Source organism: Clarias gariepinus, chromosome 17 (assembly GCF_024256425.1).
Source record: "Clarias gariepinus isolate MV-2021 ecotype Netherlands chromosome 17, CGAR_prim_01v2, whole genome shotgun sequence".
In the NCBI taxonomy this organism is placed as follows: domain Eukaryota; kingdom Metazoa; phylum Chordata; class Actinopteri; order Siluriformes; family Clariidae; genus Clarias; species Clarias gariepinus.
Genome location: NC_071116.1, coordinates 7838333 through 7856562, shown reverse-complemented (window position 1 = coordinate 7856562; position 18230 = coordinate 7838333). Strand labels below are relative to the sequence as shown.

The window sequence follows — 18230 nt, the reverse complement described above, 5'->3', positions numbered from 1 at the left end:
ACACCAGCTTCAAACATCTCACTAGGCCACTTCAGAGCATCTTGAGAAAGAATTAGTCTAACAACACACACACAATATCACACCGACGCTACAGTAAATGACATTCACAAGCGTAACTCGGCATATTTTGTAAATGACACTTTGAACAGCTCGTTATTCATCTCTAGACTCTTTACATATGTTCTCAAGATTCCCAGTGGCTGATATAAATGTGCAACGGTGTCTCTATCCAATGCAAAGTGTTTTTTCCCCCTCCTCATCTTTCTGAAGAATCAACAGTCCTCGTCCCCCGTCCCCCCAGGCCGCTGGTGCCTACAGGAGCAATTTAAGCAAGCGGTCCAAAAAAAAAAAAAAAAAAAAAAGAACCCCCCCCCCTCCAGTGGCCTACAAAGATCAAAGCTGTTCCTGTGTAGCCAAACACACTGGGGGGAGCAAAGGAACATCAGTTTGCACAGCAAACGGCAGCTGTCCCCAAAAAGGGAAAGAAGAAAAAAAATAATAATAAAAAAGGGAGAGTAACCTGCCCCCACCGTGCAGCGCAGCCCAACCCTTCCCCCAATCCCAGGGGTGTATAGGCCTTGTAGTCGTTCTTTAACAGCCATTACACCTCCGTAACAAAAAGATCTGACGCCGACACGTGTTCGACGTTAAAGCGCGCTCTCTACTCGAACATGCTCCAGAGTCTCGACCCCACATTTCCCCTGCTATAATGAAGTGACTGTGGGTTTCCCAGGTTACTCTTGGCACGGGGGAATCCGTTTAGCGAACACCTCGGAATTCTGATCGGGCCGAAATGGACCGATGGACTTTGATAAAAAAAAATTTTTTTAAAAAAGAACACCAGCGAAATTCTGGCTTAAAGGTTTCAAAAAAGAGAAAGTGCAGAACATGCCGTCTTGTCTTAAAAACAGACGTACCTATTCCATGGAGCAGAGCTGTTCGGCCATGATTTGCCATTTATTATTCAAGACGATGACCCTTGACCTCTGCTTTTGATCAGGGAGATGTGTGAGAGGGAGAGTAATGAAGCAGCCAGCTACTAAAGATCTTTACTGTGCACTAAGCCAGTCAATAGAAGGTCAGCCATGTCTTTCTCCATCTGTCTGAAAATGCACTGCAAGACTGGGAAAAGGGGCGTCTGTGTGTATGCGCATGTCTATCTGTCTAGAGATATCTGCTGATCTTTAGCCTGTTCAATCTTACTGTCGACTTTAACACTGTTAACACTCGTGTTGTGGTCTGAGTTACACCTGTGTGTGTGTGTGTGTGTGTGTGTGTGTGTGATCTGCTCTCTGATGCCAGGATGCTAGCGCTGTACAGGATTACCGCTATACCAAAAAATTCTGGGCTGATGCTAATAAGAATAGTTAATTATCACTAATGTTTAAGCTAACATGACAACGGCGTGGTGACAAAACAAAAAACAAAAAAACAACACACGAGTTCATAAAAATGTCATTGCCTTAAATATCTGTTCTGTCTAATTTACAGAGGAGTTTTCACGCACTCTCTTTAAATAAGGACACTCCACTCCGCACACATACACACAAGTCTTTTCTTTTGTCTGGTTTCTTGACCTAAACAAAAACATAGTGCGTTTGTCTGTGTTACGTTATAAAGTCCCTAGTTTATCTACACGTTTTGGTCATGTGACCTGGGAAGGATGAAGGATGCGCCTTAATAAAAAAAACAAGCAGCCTGTATTAAAATGAGACACGAGGTGTTTAAATATGCTTCCCCCCCCCCATATTTTGTTACAATTCTAAAAAAATAAAAAATAAATCCTGAGCTGCCAGTGATCCAGACCCCTCTTCCCTTCCCTCCTCTTTTCAAATGCAAAACATATAAGTTTTAAAAATGACCCATAAAAAATAAAAAGATTTTGGAGTCAGTGTGGTGATGAATTATTTGCCACACCTTCTTCATCTCTACTACTTTCTATACCAGATCCCTAAATGCATGCTTTCAGAATAATAGTTACACATTCCGCACCCAAGCGCGCGTACGTTTAACGCCGGAGAGAAAACGACATGCCCTCGTACATACAGGACTGCTTACGTGTGGGTATTGCTCAAGCTTTATTCCATACAGGCTCGCTGTTAGGTGACTCTGCTCTTTTGAAACAGATCTATTTGAAGATTTAAGGCTTTGCTCGCAAAAGGCAACCTGCGGTGTTAATTTCAATCTAACCCAGTGCGCCAGGGTAAAGTACTTAACGCAGGACCGATCGTCCGACCAAGCCTCCGTCTGGCACACTGATGACTGTACGGATATTGAGGCTTTAGTCATTTTTAACCTCACGGTACGGAACATTCAGTCTGCATGGAATGGTTTTGCGTCTCACACTTCCATCTCAGATATTGACAACAAGATTGATTTTCAGCATCTTAATGCTTAATGGTGGTCAAACCCCCCCCCCTCCACATCACAGTGAGAAGCCGCCGCCGCTGTAAGATCTGATTAAACTTGTTTAAAGCACATCTTTCCCCCCGAGCAGGGGGTCCCGTCTCAGGGGCGGCCTGTTTGTGTGTTAACGAGGGGGGCATTCCTCGGAAACTCAATCCCACCCTATTAACTACAACGACCGCAGACTGGAGCTCGAGAGCTGAACCTGACATAATGCGAGCCTCAGAGCGATCCTTCAGCGCAGCCACAACGAGCTGATCTGAGCAGGCGGTGCGGGCCGATTGTTAAGATGCGGAGGGCATGGCTCGGTCTGCGGTTGTGAAAAGCCAGACGAAGAAAAAAAAGAAGAGAGAAAAAGAAGGAAAAAAACGAGGACAAGGACTGAGATAGTGAAAGATATAGAAATGTTCAATGTCAAATAACATGCTGACGAAAGCAAACCGAGGACAATATTTATAGCAAGGTACAAATTCAAGTGTGGCTGTTTCAGAAATTCCTCACGGTGCGTTAGTAGTAACTGCTGGTTATTCATAACGAACTTAAATCCCCAGTCAAGGTCATTTCCTGCCCGAGTCATTTACTCATCACTTTGCACATTACGCCGTTTTATAAGTCTGTAATCCTTAACCACAACTATGAAGCAAACCCGACTAAAAAAAAAGAATAAGGGTCAGTGTGCCAAAAATATAAACTCACTCGGTTAAAGAGAGAGCGGCCTTCATGAAGACACGATGATGTCATGTTCGCTGAATTAAACTTCTCCCAACTTTTTTAAATCAAGAAAAAGGACCCCCCCACCTTTTTTTTTTTAACATACAGCTAGCATACATAGTTTTTTTATATATCGAGTTATCATTTACAAAATGATGAGTGAGATGGTGCTTATTGTGGTATTGGAAGCACTGGCAGCTGATTTGATTGAGCATCGAGTGCACTGATGAGGATGGACAGAATAGAGGACTAAGACGGTGTTCACACGTTGACAGGTTATTGCGGAGCACCAGTACGAATATTTAATGCTGCCATCGGAATCTTGGTGCACAGCAAGCAAGCGCACCCGAGGGCGTTTGAGTGAACCGTTAGGAGTGATTGATTTGTGCTGTGATCAAAATTGATTGCTTTCCCTCCCACTGGTATAATTCATTTTAATATTTCAGAAAAAAAGCTGATCGGTGGGTGCACACAGATTTCGGGAGAGGCCGACAGCAATGATAGCGGTGCGTCCAAACAGCATTCGACTTCTATGTTTAGGTTTGATTGGTTTCTTAAGCCGATCCCTGCATGAGTACACTGTAAAGTGCCTGAGACCACCTCAGGCACAGTTCCCGAGTGTGAAATGATTGTGTTCTCACCAGACTTTAAAGCGAAGTGTTCCCTAAAACCATCCCGGGTGTGTGAAAACGCTGAAAAGGTTTGTCTTGATCCATTTCAGAACTGATCTGATAACGATGACTGTATCTGAGAACTGTCTCTAGTTGACTCGGTATCTGGGGCATCCGACGGAAAAGGAGAAAAGCTACTTAGAATAACTTATGTTGTTAATAAATGTAACACTACACAATAAAATGTTATCCAAGGACATTCACTAAGAACAGTGCAAGAAAGTGTAGCAGCGCACGTGATATCACAGCATTCAATAACAAGAGTGCTTAAAAATAAATTAATAAATGGTTCAGGAGCATACGACAGTCAAACCATCTGATAAATGTCACTCGTTTGAGTGTATAACGTGCTATACCATCACGTGCGCTTGAAAATGGCTGCTGGCATCTTTTATTATTATTAATTTATCTATTTATTTAATTTGCTTATTTTTGTGGGGGGATGGTCACCTTTACCAGCAAATTAAAACTTTTTACATTTTTTTGGCTTTGATTTGACCCAAAAGAACCGAGCCAAAGATTCTACAGCTACCACTGCATCGCCGTCTTTAAGCTAATATTAAGTGTGGGATAATTGCAATCGAAGTGTATTAAATCTTCAACTCAACACGTCCAGAAAAAAATTCAAATGCTGACGATCTCGGACCACGCTGAAGAGCATGCGCCAATTAAAAAATAATAATAATCTGCATGTGCATTATTCCTTCCCTATATAAAAAATATTAAAAAACAAAGGTGTAATAATCCTGACTGTTCACATGACAAATTATTCACGAGCGCACTGTAAATGCCAAATAAACCGTTTATTCAGTAAGCGTGTGAGCCATTTGTTTTAAAGGCGCGACTCGAGACGCGAGGAAGCCAATCCTCCTAAATCATCCATTGTCTCGAGACGTGAGCAAGATCCAAATTAAATTACCTGCTCCTTCTTTTGTTTTTATCTCTTTGACTCGAGTTTACATGTCAGGGGAAAAAAGAAAGAAAGAAAAAAAAAAAAAAGAAAAAAAAAAAAAAAAAAAAACAGTACTCCCCCCTTCACCTTATAACTAAGTGTTTTTTTCACAGTCCAAGGTTAAAAAAAAATTTATTAAAAATTATGAAATAATAAATGGAAAAAGAAAACTATAAATTTAAGGGTGTACTTGCACTATTTATTTATTTATGCTGGCTTATTCCCAGGACATGTTAATTGATAGAGCTTATTAATATGTTCGAACAGAAGGTAGTGGATTCAATTAAGATGTGATTAAAAGATTATATGAAAAAAAAAAAGCTTCTCCTCCTCGCTCAGTGTTTATAAGCTGGTCCACAGGAAAGCTCTTCTATGAAAGTGTGAATCAAACCGTCCGAAAATAATCTGTTTGTTGATGACCCACGTCCTTACGTCAGGAGCAAAGAAATGAACGGAAATGAGTGGGATGTTCTGACTAATATCAATCACAAAAGTTCTTTAAAAAAAAAAAAAAAACCTCACCAGGACATCTAAAAACAGCCTGTATGACTCCTTCTTGCACGAGTGAGACGGGTGTCAAGGTACAGCGTTGGTTCGCACAGCGTGGAGATCTACAGAAAGCCAGAAGCTGACCGCTTATCAATAATTTACTAAACGCTTACGACAAGAAGTGCTTCATGTAAACACTGCCTGTCACTCTAGGGGCCTATATGAAATAAAAGAGCACATGCTGTCCGGTTTATTAGGAACACCTAGGCGCTTGGTACCATTTAATTCAGTCTGTTCTCAAAAGGTCTCAAGCAAAACTTTGTCTTGACTTGACAAACGACTGAACAGGGCATCCAGCAAACGGACAGACAATAGTGAACGCTTCTAAAACTTAGATAACGACGCTTCACTGTGGTGACAAACAGAAAAGCACCCCACCAAGGTGGATGGTCGGCAACATCAGAAGTGCACACGGGAGCTCCCTCCTGCCGGCAATCTGATGCATTTCTAGGATGCAAAGGATGCAACCAGTATTTTTATGCAATCATATGGAATTTTCATTGACGGGGAGGAAAAGGAGAAAAAAAGAAAAAAAGAATGCGGGTAATTATAGGATTGCAGAAACCTCATCGAGACAGAGAGAGAGAGAGAGAGAGAGAAAGAGAGAGAGAGAGTGTGCCAGGGAGTTTACTAGCACAACCGTTTTAGACAAAAGAAACCAGATGGGTTGTTGAAGAAAAAGTCATTTACACTACGCAACTGACTAGTGCAGATAATAAGATCCAAGAATTTCCATAACATTACAACAATAAATAAACAAACAAACCACCACAAGTACTTCAACTACAGTACTTTGTGTAATTTTGCAATATTATTATAATAATAATAATAATAATATTATTGCAATACCTAGGTGCCGATTCGATTTGTATTGCAATTCTGCAAATACCACGATTTTACAAAAGATCGTGATCGAATATTATATTTCTTCTCATATTTTGTTTAAATTTCTAAACAAACCCAGCAAATAATTTACTCGTACCACACAGGATGCTGTGTGAATAGCATTAAAGCACAACTCACCTGCAAGACTATGGAAAAATGGCAACATTTTACCATCTCAAATGCAAACATGATAAAAATAATAATCGATTTTTATCATCAATTCGAGTCAGTGTGGTGGTACATGAATCGCCATGCTAAAAAAAATTAAATAAATCATCATCATGATGCATCACTGAATCTATTTAGAATAAACCGTGCAGTTTCAGTGTGTTTTTTTTTGACATTTAAACAGTTTATGAAGCTCCGCCCACAGGATCTACAAGCGCCTGTCTGACACTATCGAAACACAAACAAACTTTCCAGACACGCATATTCACGCACCTCGATACACTTGCACCTCGATAGACATGTATTTCAGGTTTACAAGCAAAGAATTGACTATTACGCCTTTAAGTTTTTCATTACACTAAGCCGCATAAAATGTGTGGTTATTTTTATTTTAAGACGTTCGTTTAGATTGTAACGAGACAAAGAACAGTAGGATGTCAACCAAAAAAAAAAAGGGGGCACCAGGTGGCCACGACTTGACCCTTGTTGTAAAAGGGCATCTGTTGCCTACCTGTTCTCTGACCCACATACACAAATCCTGTATTGTGGATCCTGGCTTGTCACAAGAACCTCACCATCTGTCCTCAGTACCATCACCACCTTTTCTGTATTCAGAGAAAGCAGATGACCGACCACGTGCAAGCAGACATCGATCAAACATCTGAATGTTGCAAGACATGATGCATGGCTTTTCCAGAGTGCTTCCATCGTGTAAGGCATCAAAGGTGAAGAAAGACAGTGCAAAGGCATTAATGGTGCTCAAACACGGCTTAGAAACATCAGGAAATGAATGGGAGTTGCTCCAGGAGCATGGTGCAACTTGTAATAATACACACGCCAATTCAGCTTCTATACTGCTTAAGTCTGTAGCTTATTCCAGGAGACATTGGGCATGATGTGGGGTTCACCATGGACAGGGCACCAATCAATTACAGAGCACACACACAGACAGACACACATGCTACAGGCAAATTTTGGAGGGAAAAAAAAAAAAAAAAGAGGAAACACACCAAGAACAGGGGGGGAAAACATGCAAACTGCACGCACACAGGCCCAAGGCAGGAATTGAACCCTCTGCCCTGGAGCCCACGGTGCTAACCAAGACATCACCGTGCCACCCACACAATATGACAAAGTGCAAATAGAGAACAGTTTTTGACAAGTGCATGATAACATCACCATGGCGGTGGTGACTCAGTGTGTTAAGGCTCAGAGTTTCTGATCAGAAGGTTGAAAGTTTGAGGCCCCGGCTCCGACAGGTTACCAATGTTGGGCCCTTGAGCAAGGCCCTTACACCCTTTGTGCTCCAGGGGATAATGTTGTATAATGCTGTGCTGGGAAACCTGCGTACTAACAAAGCTGGTAATAAAGGATTTCACAGTGCAGTAATGGCAGGGGTTAGAGCACAGACACTATGTAAATGTGTGTATATAATTTTATATATATATTATATACATACATACATACATACATTCACATAAACACACACACACACACATATATACATACAGGAAATAAAAATAGGTTGGAAATGAGCAGGAAACATGGGTAATTACGAGTACAAGTACTTGCAAACGCCTGAGTGGTTTAGACTTTCAAATTATTGAACAGAAGCTTTTGAGTTCAAACCCAGCATCACCACTGACTGACTGCTTTAAAATCAAAATGTTTAAACAGAATGTAAACGTAAAGCCACACAAAACAGCCCTTCCTGCACTTCAGGTAAGAATCTCAGTGCAACAGAAGAAAAATATGTATTTAAAAAAAAAAAAAAAAAAACATGGATCAAATCCGACATCAGACTAAAGTGATCTCAGGAGGAGAATGAAAGTTCGACGTCCGTCCTCTTCAACCCGTCCATCTACCTCACTTCAACTCACTAACCACAATAACCACAAAAATATATTAATATTAATTCCTCATTTTCTACAGATCATCTCACAACAGATTTGCCTGGTTTGTGCTTTTTATTTGAAAAAGGATTTAAACCAGAACCATGAAGCCCGCTTGGTGTGAAGCACCTTTTAGCGTAAAAGAGCTAACTCGAGTTGCTAAGCAGCTTGCTAACCTGAGCGCTCATACCTAATGCTAACGCGTTAGCATGTCTGAGCCAGCTGTTAGCATGAATTTAAAAATATAGTAGATTATAAATAATTAATAAAAGGGACACCGGCAACGGAATCGAAATGTAAACCGAATTTAGCTGAAGTAAAAAAGAAATAAAAAAAAGTGTTGAAATAAAAGGAGGTTTATGGAGTCGGGTTGCGAGGTGATTAGCCGTGTAGCTAACGTTTACATGATTGAGTCTTACCTTGAGACTGGCTCCAGCTGCCCGCGGTTGTTCGGGTGTAGGACTCGGGAGGCTGGAGCACACTGAAGCCTGACTGCTCCTCCGCCGGATACAATGAGCTTTTCTTTTAAATCCTTTATTTTCCCCTTTTAATTGAATTAAATTAACCTGAAGTTAAGACGCGACACCGCGAATAGCCGTCTCAGTCCTGCCTGTAATCCATCTACGAGACACGAGGCTAAGAGCTAAGAGCTCGCGCTAGCAGTGCTGGAGCTCCGTCCCAAGCTCGGTGTGCGTGTCTGGCGGTGGAGCTGCACGGAGTCTGGCGGTGAGACCGCGGCATAACCATCGGCGGCTGCGCTGAAGCAAGCGAGCACTCGGAGCTCCTGAAACGCGAGCGCGTGTGTGTGTGTGTGTCTCTCTCTCTCTCTCTCTCTCTGTATGTCTGTACAGTCCGTAACGTTACCCACTCGGCTGTATTTTGCCAGGCTCAACCGCATTCCTCCCTCTATTGCACAATGAGCCGCTATAATTTATTCATGAGCTCATGGGGATGGAGTCTCTCTCTCTCTCTCTCGCTCGCTCTCTCTCTCTCTCTCTCTCTCTCTCTCTCGCTCGCTCGCTCTCTCTCAGAAGAAAAGAGAAGCATTTTTTTGTCACTCACCCCCTCATCAACATCATCATCATCGCCGCCCTCCCCTTTCCGGGCTGAACTTCCCCCTCCGCGGCTCTTCAGGCCAGATTAACAGATCAGCACATCGAGCAGCATGACTATCGCTCGATGACGCGGGTCCCGTCCCAAACCGCGCACCAGGACACTCGACAGTCTGTCATACTCGCTCACGCGCCTACTTTAGTCACGCTGTTTATTGCGCGCCTAAGTGCACCATTTATTACTGGTTAAGGGCACTATTTATTTCAGCAGTGTGCGGTTTGGGATGTAACCTGCATACTACTCAGTACAATAGAACACCGTTTGACATGAGGCACAGACTAGGTACTAAATATTTGTGTGTGTGTGTGTGTGTGTGTGTGTGTGTGTGTTATTTATTTATTTATTTGTTCCTATGTGTCTATTTATATACTATTAGTAATTAAAATGCAAGAACTTCATATGACAAATCTTTGGAGTAATAATACAAAATATATTTAAATATCTAGTACATTATACTAGACTTTTTATTATTATTATTATTTAAATTATTATTATTATTATAATTATAATAATAATAATTCTTATTATAATAATAATAATAATAATTATTATTATTATTTGCAGCATAAAGTTCGATTCTCGCTTTGGTCCTGCGCTTGGTGGGTTACCTCCAGGTCTTCAAGTTTCGTCCCATAGTCCAAAGACATGCCCCATCTAGGGTGTACCCCACCATGTGTCAAAAGTCTCCTGGGATAAGCTCCAGGTGCCCCTGCAACCCTGTATTCAGGATCAGCAATATAGAAGGTACATATTATTATTATTATTATTATTATTATTATAAGGATCGGCCCCCTGTCTAGGGTGTACCCCGTCTCCTGCCCTCTATCTCCTGGAATAGGCTCTAGGCCCCTGTAACATAGTATACAGGATAAGCGGTAGAGAACAAAATACTACTGCTACATATAATAATAATTATAATAATACCATAATAATAATAATTTCACAATTTCACAATTTTATAAATATGCGGTGTTAATAAATAAATAAACCAAAGTCTTTAGATATTTGCCTCAAATATCAGATATATAAACACCATACAGTATGAACACTAATATATTAACATTATATGAACACTAAAATATGAACACTACTCAGATGTTTTCTTTCACAAATTGTTTTCTAATCTGCATGTTTGTGCGGTAATTTAACTGATGCATGATTTTACCCTTTTCTTTTTCTTTTTACATGCACATAATCATGCACGTAATCAAAATTACAGAAAGTGGTTCTGTGTGTATAGTTCATGTTTAGTTTTAAGACATACCAGCTGATATAAAGTTATGACACATAGAATTAGGTACAATCTTCTTTGTCTTGCTATAAATATTTTAGGAAGAATTCATTTGCACTTCTGTATGTCTACACAGTCTATTTACATGTCAGGTGTTCCTGATAACACCCCATATGGGGCATGTTTAATATAGTATTACGTATGATTATATGAAGTTAATATAAGCCTGGTAAAACATTATTTGATTTGCCATAAATATACTTTAGATACTTTTATACTTCATATTTATACTTTTTCATAAATAATACTTTTTTAGTGTAACTTTGTGTGATTTAATCTGTAGTTCTATTAAAGCAGCAGAGCAAAGATAGATAACATTACCTGCAGTCTTTAGTCCTGTAACTATACTGTATGGTTGGTCTAATTGTTGTAATGATCCAACTGGCAAATGTACATCAGATGTAGTATTAATTCAATAATTAATATACAACTGATTGTTAGTATATTACTTGTGTAATTGATGGTCCAGTTTGAAATAGTGTAATCTAAGGTTTATTATTGTGGTGTGGAGGGTCATGAAGCATTCATTGAATAATTACACCGATCTCTACAGGTCACAGCCTAGATGCACGTTTTGTGAAGCAAATCAATGGACCAATGGGATTTTGCTGAGAGATCCTCTGCACCATGCAGTTCATAAATACAGAGGTCAAAGGTCAGCTCCTAAACTCTGCTAAACAATATAAGGATTAGGTTAAATTCCTTGTAATGGAATTTGCATTAGTTTTTTGTCTACACAAACCAATCAGAATGATTAAAACGAAGTGTTTAGACAAAAACCTTTTTCAATTCACCAAATATTAAACAAAAACATGTGGACACGTGCATTTGCATTGGTTATTAGAATACATAGATCACTGCATTAGTTCAAATGAATTGCTGTATATTTCCAGATCAATTATTTACAACCCTACTTTATTATCTGTGGTATTACTTTATCTTACACTATTGCATTATACAGTAAGTGCATAATGATATGGCTGTGAGAGTTGGCCTGTGTTAATTTGATCAAAGTCTGGATAATGAGGAAGGGGTCATCAGGTTTCATAAGGGGATTCTTTCTAGAGAAACAGAAAGGAGTTTGGGAGCACTTAGAATATGTGTGAGCAGATGTTGCTCAGTTTAGTAGCCGGCAGCACCATTTGTCACTGGCAGTGTCAAGGTAAAAGATTAAGACAAGTATTTTTTGGAAGACTTTAGTTTATTAGGTCTAGTCACAAATATCTGATACTGTAAAATACACATATGCTGTCAGTCAGGTGTTTTAAAACAGGTGTACGAAAAGTGTAAAGCTATCAAAAGATGCAACATGTGTCAAGACCCCATGTTGAACATATGTTATTTCCAAATCCTTATGTCTATTCAAAAGCGATTTATTAAATGCATGTTAATTGACGTTATTTAGAATAGAACTTTAGATACCATGATTAAACCATGTTCTTTATTAATACACACCAGTTACAATATCTCATAACACTGGCAGTTGGAAGTGGGTGGGACAAATTTTGCTGCAAATTCGCAGCAAGTGAACATTTTGTCCCTGAAGTTAATGTGTTGGAAACACACACAAAAAAAAGAAATGAGCAAGCATACTGATTTGAGTGACTTCGACAAGGGATGAAGTTGTGATGACTAGACGACTGGGTCGGATCGACTCCAGGACCGCGGCTCTTGTGGGATGTTCCGGTCTGCAGTGGTGAGAACCGACCAAAAGTCATCCAAGAAAGAAAATCGGCCAAGGCTCACTTATGCACATATGGGGAGTAAAGGCTGAAGAGTTACTGTAGTGTAGATCAGATTGAGGAAAAGCTTAATGCTGGTTCCAGTAGAAAGGTGTCAGAACTCACAGTGCATCGCTGTTTTGTATAAGGTGGTTGGTCATAATGTTATGATCACATAATGATGGGTGTAATAATAGATTAGGATGTGAGCTCCTGCCAATTATTTTATCATGTACCCTAATTAGTCCCCTATTCTAAATTTTTATTCATATATATATATATATATATTCCTTGCTCACTTCTCATTTAGGTTTTATTCGGGTACTCATTTCCGAGTATTTCAAATGCGCCTCTCAGTTTGTGCGTATGCTTTTAACACAGCCACTGATCTTCTAAAAATACATATTCAGCCATTAGGCAACATCAGGCACACCTCTTTGAGTCAATTACATCTTCACATTCCTTTGTTTGTCAATCTCTCGCTCTTTTGCTGGAGTGTAATTGATATTCCTTCCTTGTTCTATCTTGTTAAGATCTCACATGGCAATGGCATATCTGCAGAAAAAAAGAGGAAAAGAACTGCCCTTAAGACACTGAGTCAATAAAACAGACACTTTACCATGCCAAGAGGGAATGGGCTGCGCCACTGCGGCTCAGAGCTGGGAGGAGAGGTGTAGGATAAACGGATCATCTGAATCGTACAGAATAATTCATAGCACCATACATATGACATCTGAGCATATTCTTTCATATAAGACAGAGTGATTGTGAGACAGAATGAAGCTGTGGTTATATAAACGGAATGAGCTAGAATATTGCAGATGCATTCGGTCGTCCCCCCTGTTTGGGAATGGTGTGTTCCATGCTGATGGCAAGAACATATCATGGGAATTATCCAGCAGAGAGAGACAGCAGGAGGGAGGGAGAGAGAGAGAAAGAGAGAGAGAGCGAGAGAGAGAGAGAGACTAGACTGAAGCTGCTGAGAAAAGAACAATAGATCTGCAGTCTTGACGAGCGTGACTGAATGCGACTCTAGAGGTTTGGAACCAGACAAGTGCTGTAGGGAGTGAGCACTTTGTCAGAGGTGCAGGGAACAAAAGGAGGCAGATGACCAGGTAATGAGAGTACAAATTAGAGCCTGTCAAAGCATTACATCCTCATTCGCAATATAGATTTTTCATCCAGTCAATTAACTAATTAGATTATTAATTTAGACCTCATCTAACGTTAAGGGAAGGAATTGAGGTTGATGCATGCGCTACAGGTCAGAGGGATGGGAGAGCGTACTTAAGAGAGAGAGAGAGGATACAAAGAAAACATCGAAAAAAAACATTATCATTGCGTGATGCTTTGTGTGTGAGATCAGTCACTTGAAGTGCCTGTATCACTGTGTGAGGCCAGTGCAGCAAAGGCAGGAGGGGGGGAGTGGAGGTGGTGGGGGGGGGATAAGTCAGACTTATGCTTAGCAGCTCCCTGTTGCCCTGGAAACAGGTGCTGAGATTCTTTGCCTTTTTCCCCATCTTTTTCTCCTTGCTATCGATGTCAGTGCCACCTCCCACAGCCTCCCTTCCCCCACGACCTGCCGCATGCCCCCCCTTCCCCTTCCCCATTCCCATCTACTGCAGTCATTTAACAATGTCACAGGCCAGAACAACCCACCTTCACCCCCCCCCCCCGTCTTTTTTTGCCCTCCAAGAATGGAAAGCCCGCCATATCAGGGTCAAACAGCACCCAGCTACTGCTCACAAAAAAAAGTATGTTTGGGGGGGGGGTTCATCAACTGCTGCGTCCACTTCTCTCACCCCTGACCCAAGCCGTTCCAATGGGTTAAGTGAAATGATACAGACAAAAAAGAAGGATAAGGGAGAAGAGAAGCACACATTCCTGCATCGTCTCCTCTTCCAGCTGTCATATGCACAAGCACAATCTGCACCAGAACGATGGATGAATTTATTTATAGTGAAGTTGTATTTTTTTTTTGTTTTCTCTCCGCTCGACGGGAAAAGATTCATCTGGGTCTTTTCGACCGCATTTCTCGATCCAAAGCCTTAAAGCGAAGCAAGGTTCTTGGAAGACATGGAACAAGCTCACGAGGAATTGTAACTAGAGTGTTTGATTTCATTTTCTGGCCTTTTAAAGTCAACAGCGCTTTTTTGGAGGGGCCGTGCTCTGCATTCCATTGTAGTGACTTCTCCCTGGCCTGGAAAGGAACATTCCCGGGAAGTGGCGAACAGCAATGAGGGGGAAAAAAAGAGGGGAAAAAAAGAAGAAAAAAAAAAGAGAGGAGGTGTGGGGGGTGGTGGTGGAAGGTGGGCTTTAGATGGCTGGATCAGGAAGATCTTCTGTGCAGCAGTGAGACAACAACATTGCATTGCAGCACTGAAAACAGGGCCTGTGCATTGAACGCACAAAATAATGTACACAAATAAAATTCGAACCACAAATTATATCCTATCACAGAATTAGGAGCCTGGTTGATTATTTCAAACAGCTGTGTTCACACTCGAAGGAGCGTATCGTGCAAGCCAGCAGGTAACTCGGAAGGACGTTAACAGCCACATCGTTCTGAGTTACGGCGATTGAATCAGGCGTTTTGTCCCGCTCAATCACACCGTGGCACTCCTAATTAGGCTGAACAGAGCCAAAGCTCCTGTGAAAGTATGTCAGCTGGAATCTGCCAGCCTCTCTGTCACTGAAATAGGAAGTGTTGTGATTCCTGTTGGCCGTGGTGTTGCTGGTGTAGTAAACACTGTCAGGGTGAACGATGTTCCCCGTTAACAGGCAACACCAAATCAGACACTTAAGTGTAACAGAAACAGAAATTAGCAACAACAGGAGCTATAATTAAGCAGTAAACTGAGGTGATCCTAAGTGTAATTTAATCATTACTTTTGGCTTGAGCGGGCTGAAGATAAAAGCGCAATCATGTGAGAAGAAAAGTGAGGGAAATAAAAAAAAATAAAAAACACCAAATAACAACACACACCCTCGGGGTTGAAGCATCTGAATCGAACAGGGAGAGCTTTTCACTTTAAAGTGGCCTGTTGTTCTGGTTGCCAGAGGTGATTCTGTATGAATGGTGTCCTGCAGAGGGGGTCAGAGGACTTCGCTCGGTGAGTCAGCGAGGACAAATCTGCATTGTCACTGAGAGTTTAGAACAGTAGCAATGTTGGATTGGACCGTACAAAAAGAAAGAAAAAGATGAAAAATGGCTATTAAAAATATTTAACATATAGTATTATCATATAACATTAATTCATGCAGAATTGGGACATAATGAATGTTATTAGGTGTGGTCATGATCAGGTAAGCTAGTTGTAGTTGATATTGTTATTTTCTCTCTAAAATATAAATGACATAAGTCTTTATGAATTTTGATAGTTACACAATGTTTGAAAACTGAGTCTGGAAGATCATAAGTACTGTAGTATTAAGGTTGAGTTGAAAATAAATAATTAGAGCTGTAGCACCATCTACTGGTTGAATAAAAAACTGCATCTCTCCCTCTGTGTTTTTAAGTACAAATTTTCATATGAATTCTTTTAAAGGACAATATTATTATTGAGTCAGTACAACATGAGTATTTAACCACAAAATTAAAAGGTACATAAAATCAGCACATTATTTGGAAAAACACACAACATAATGGCTTTAGTGAGAGTTATTAATGTAATAATTTAAATAATGGCGATTAAGAACATGATGAAAGGAAAGTTTACAAACTGATTAGGAAACTACTTTTTTTTTTAAAAAAAGTACTTTTATTACTTTTGGGAGACATCCAGGCATCAAGAGAAACTGGAAGGACAAGTCTCTATCAATAAATACATCCTGATACTGGGTCACTAGGTCTCTGACTAAGAATACCTTAGGTCAAAAGAAAGTGCACATACTACCACCTAAAATCTAGTGGAAAGCCTTTCTAGAAGAGTGGAGTTTATTATAGCAGCAAAACTAGAAATGGGATATCCGAAAAGGCCATCTGGCTGTCATCAATTGTCACCAAAAATCTGGGCGTATAGTGTGGTCTAGTTCATTCAGCTAGCTAATGGCTTAGCTGTACATATTGCCTCAAGCTTCGGCTCATATTATTCGCCAGATATTTCCTTTAAAAGGCAAAGTGCACATGATGGATGATTAAGTTGCTGAAAACCTGTAAATAAATAGGCCATAGGCCGTAGAGTTAATATTAACTGAGCAAACAGAAAACAGCAAAAACTAAACCACTTTCCTACTTCAAAACTAAAAACTAAAATGCTGTAAAAATACGGGCATTGGTGCTGAGCACACACAACGCCTCCATTGCACACAGAGCCTATCCTGCTACGTTGTCTAACAGTAACCAAAAACCTTACCCCGCATGGCTCAGGTTCTGTATATTTTAGTGTTTCAGTGTAAAATGAAACAACAGATGCATGTGACTGTATTTATGACAGTGGGTACAACTGACATATGAGATATTCACCTAAACAAACAAACAAAAAAACAAACAAACAATGCAATATGGCCGACCTTAACCACCAGTTAAATAACCTACTGTACATGCTCTCCAGCAGGTTTATGTTGGGCAGCAGGGTTGTAGCACAGAACTGGAGCACTATACATAAATAGTCTCTTTGGGTCCCCCCATTCCTTTCTTGATCCATACCTCTCATTTCATTCCAGAATTGCAAGAGCCCTTCCTTCATTGGGGCCCTGGGTAGGCAACGCCCATCCATGACATAAAATCATTTAAACACGGAACAGAGAAAAATACCACATTTGCATCGAGTTGAATCATACACAAAACATTGCATCACTGTTTATATTCATAAGGACACTCAAGGTTCTTATTAACTAACTTGATTAAAAGAGAATACAATAAAACACCTGCAACATTATGTGAAATGTAGCAGTCATGCAGGCCGTGGAACAGAGAGAATGTATGAGGGCAGCGAGGAAACTTGGGCCATGCAGAAACAGCTAAAAAAGAGGGAAAAACATTATGTTATAAACAGTAGTACAGAAAGGTCCACCACAGTGGATCAGCCACTGGTTCTGAGGGTGAATTAGGATTAGCATGTGTGCAAGAAATCGAGAGAGAGAGTGAGAATCAAAAAACTGATTGAATGTGATGCAAACTCTAAATGGGACTTTATATGGCTTTCTTTCAACAGTGGCTGTCATTTTGCCACTCTGATTAATGCTCTCTTTGCCCAGCCTGTCGGTTTAGGTGGACAGTCATGTCTTAGTAGGTGTAAAGGTTGTGCAATACCGTTTCCATTTATGGCTGATGGGTCGAAACTTCTTCACAACTGTATCCCTGACCTGTTTGGTGTGTTTCATGGGCTTCATGATGCTGTTTGTTCACTAATGTTCTCTGACAAACCTCTGAGAGCTTCGCAAAACAGCTGTATTTAGGCCATTTAATTACACACAGAGGTGGACTCTATTTACTAATTAGGTGACTTTTGAAGGCAATTAGTTTTACTGGATTTTAGATAGGGGTATCAGGGTAAAAGGGGCTGAATACAAATACACGCCACACTATTAAGATTTTTATTTGTAAAAACTTTTTACTAACAAGAAACTGGTAATTTTCCTTCTACTTTACAATTATGTGCCACTTTTGTTGGTCTATCACACAAAATCCCAGTAAATTACATTTACGTTTGTGGTCGTAACGTGACAAAATGTGGAGAAGTTCAAGGGGTGTGAATACTTTTGCATGGTACTGTAGTGTAGTGTAGGAATATGACAGTGTGAGATATGAAATACCTTGTTATAACTACAAAGACGCGCTTGATAATAGTTGGATCATTCAGTTCTTATAGCCAAAACCACCAGAATGCACTGAGGACAGTTCCTGAGAAACATTTCTCTCAGGATCAG

The 18230-nt window shown here is 40.4% G+C and overlaps 1 protein-coding gene across 1 annotated transcript in view; it reads right to left on the bottom strand.

Moving 5' to 3' along the window:
• The window catches only part of zmiz2 (zinc finger, MIZ-type containing 2), a 35649-nt gene extending 26430 nt beyond the window's left edge, over positions 1-9219 (bottom strand). Inside the window, exon 1 of the mRNA XM_053516259.1 lies at positions 8654-9219. The gene's annotated coding sequence lies outside the window, so the exon portion shown is untranslated. The remainder of the gene's footprint in view (positions 1-8653) is intronic.
• Between the last annotated feature and the right edge of the window lie 9011 nt (positions 9220-18230).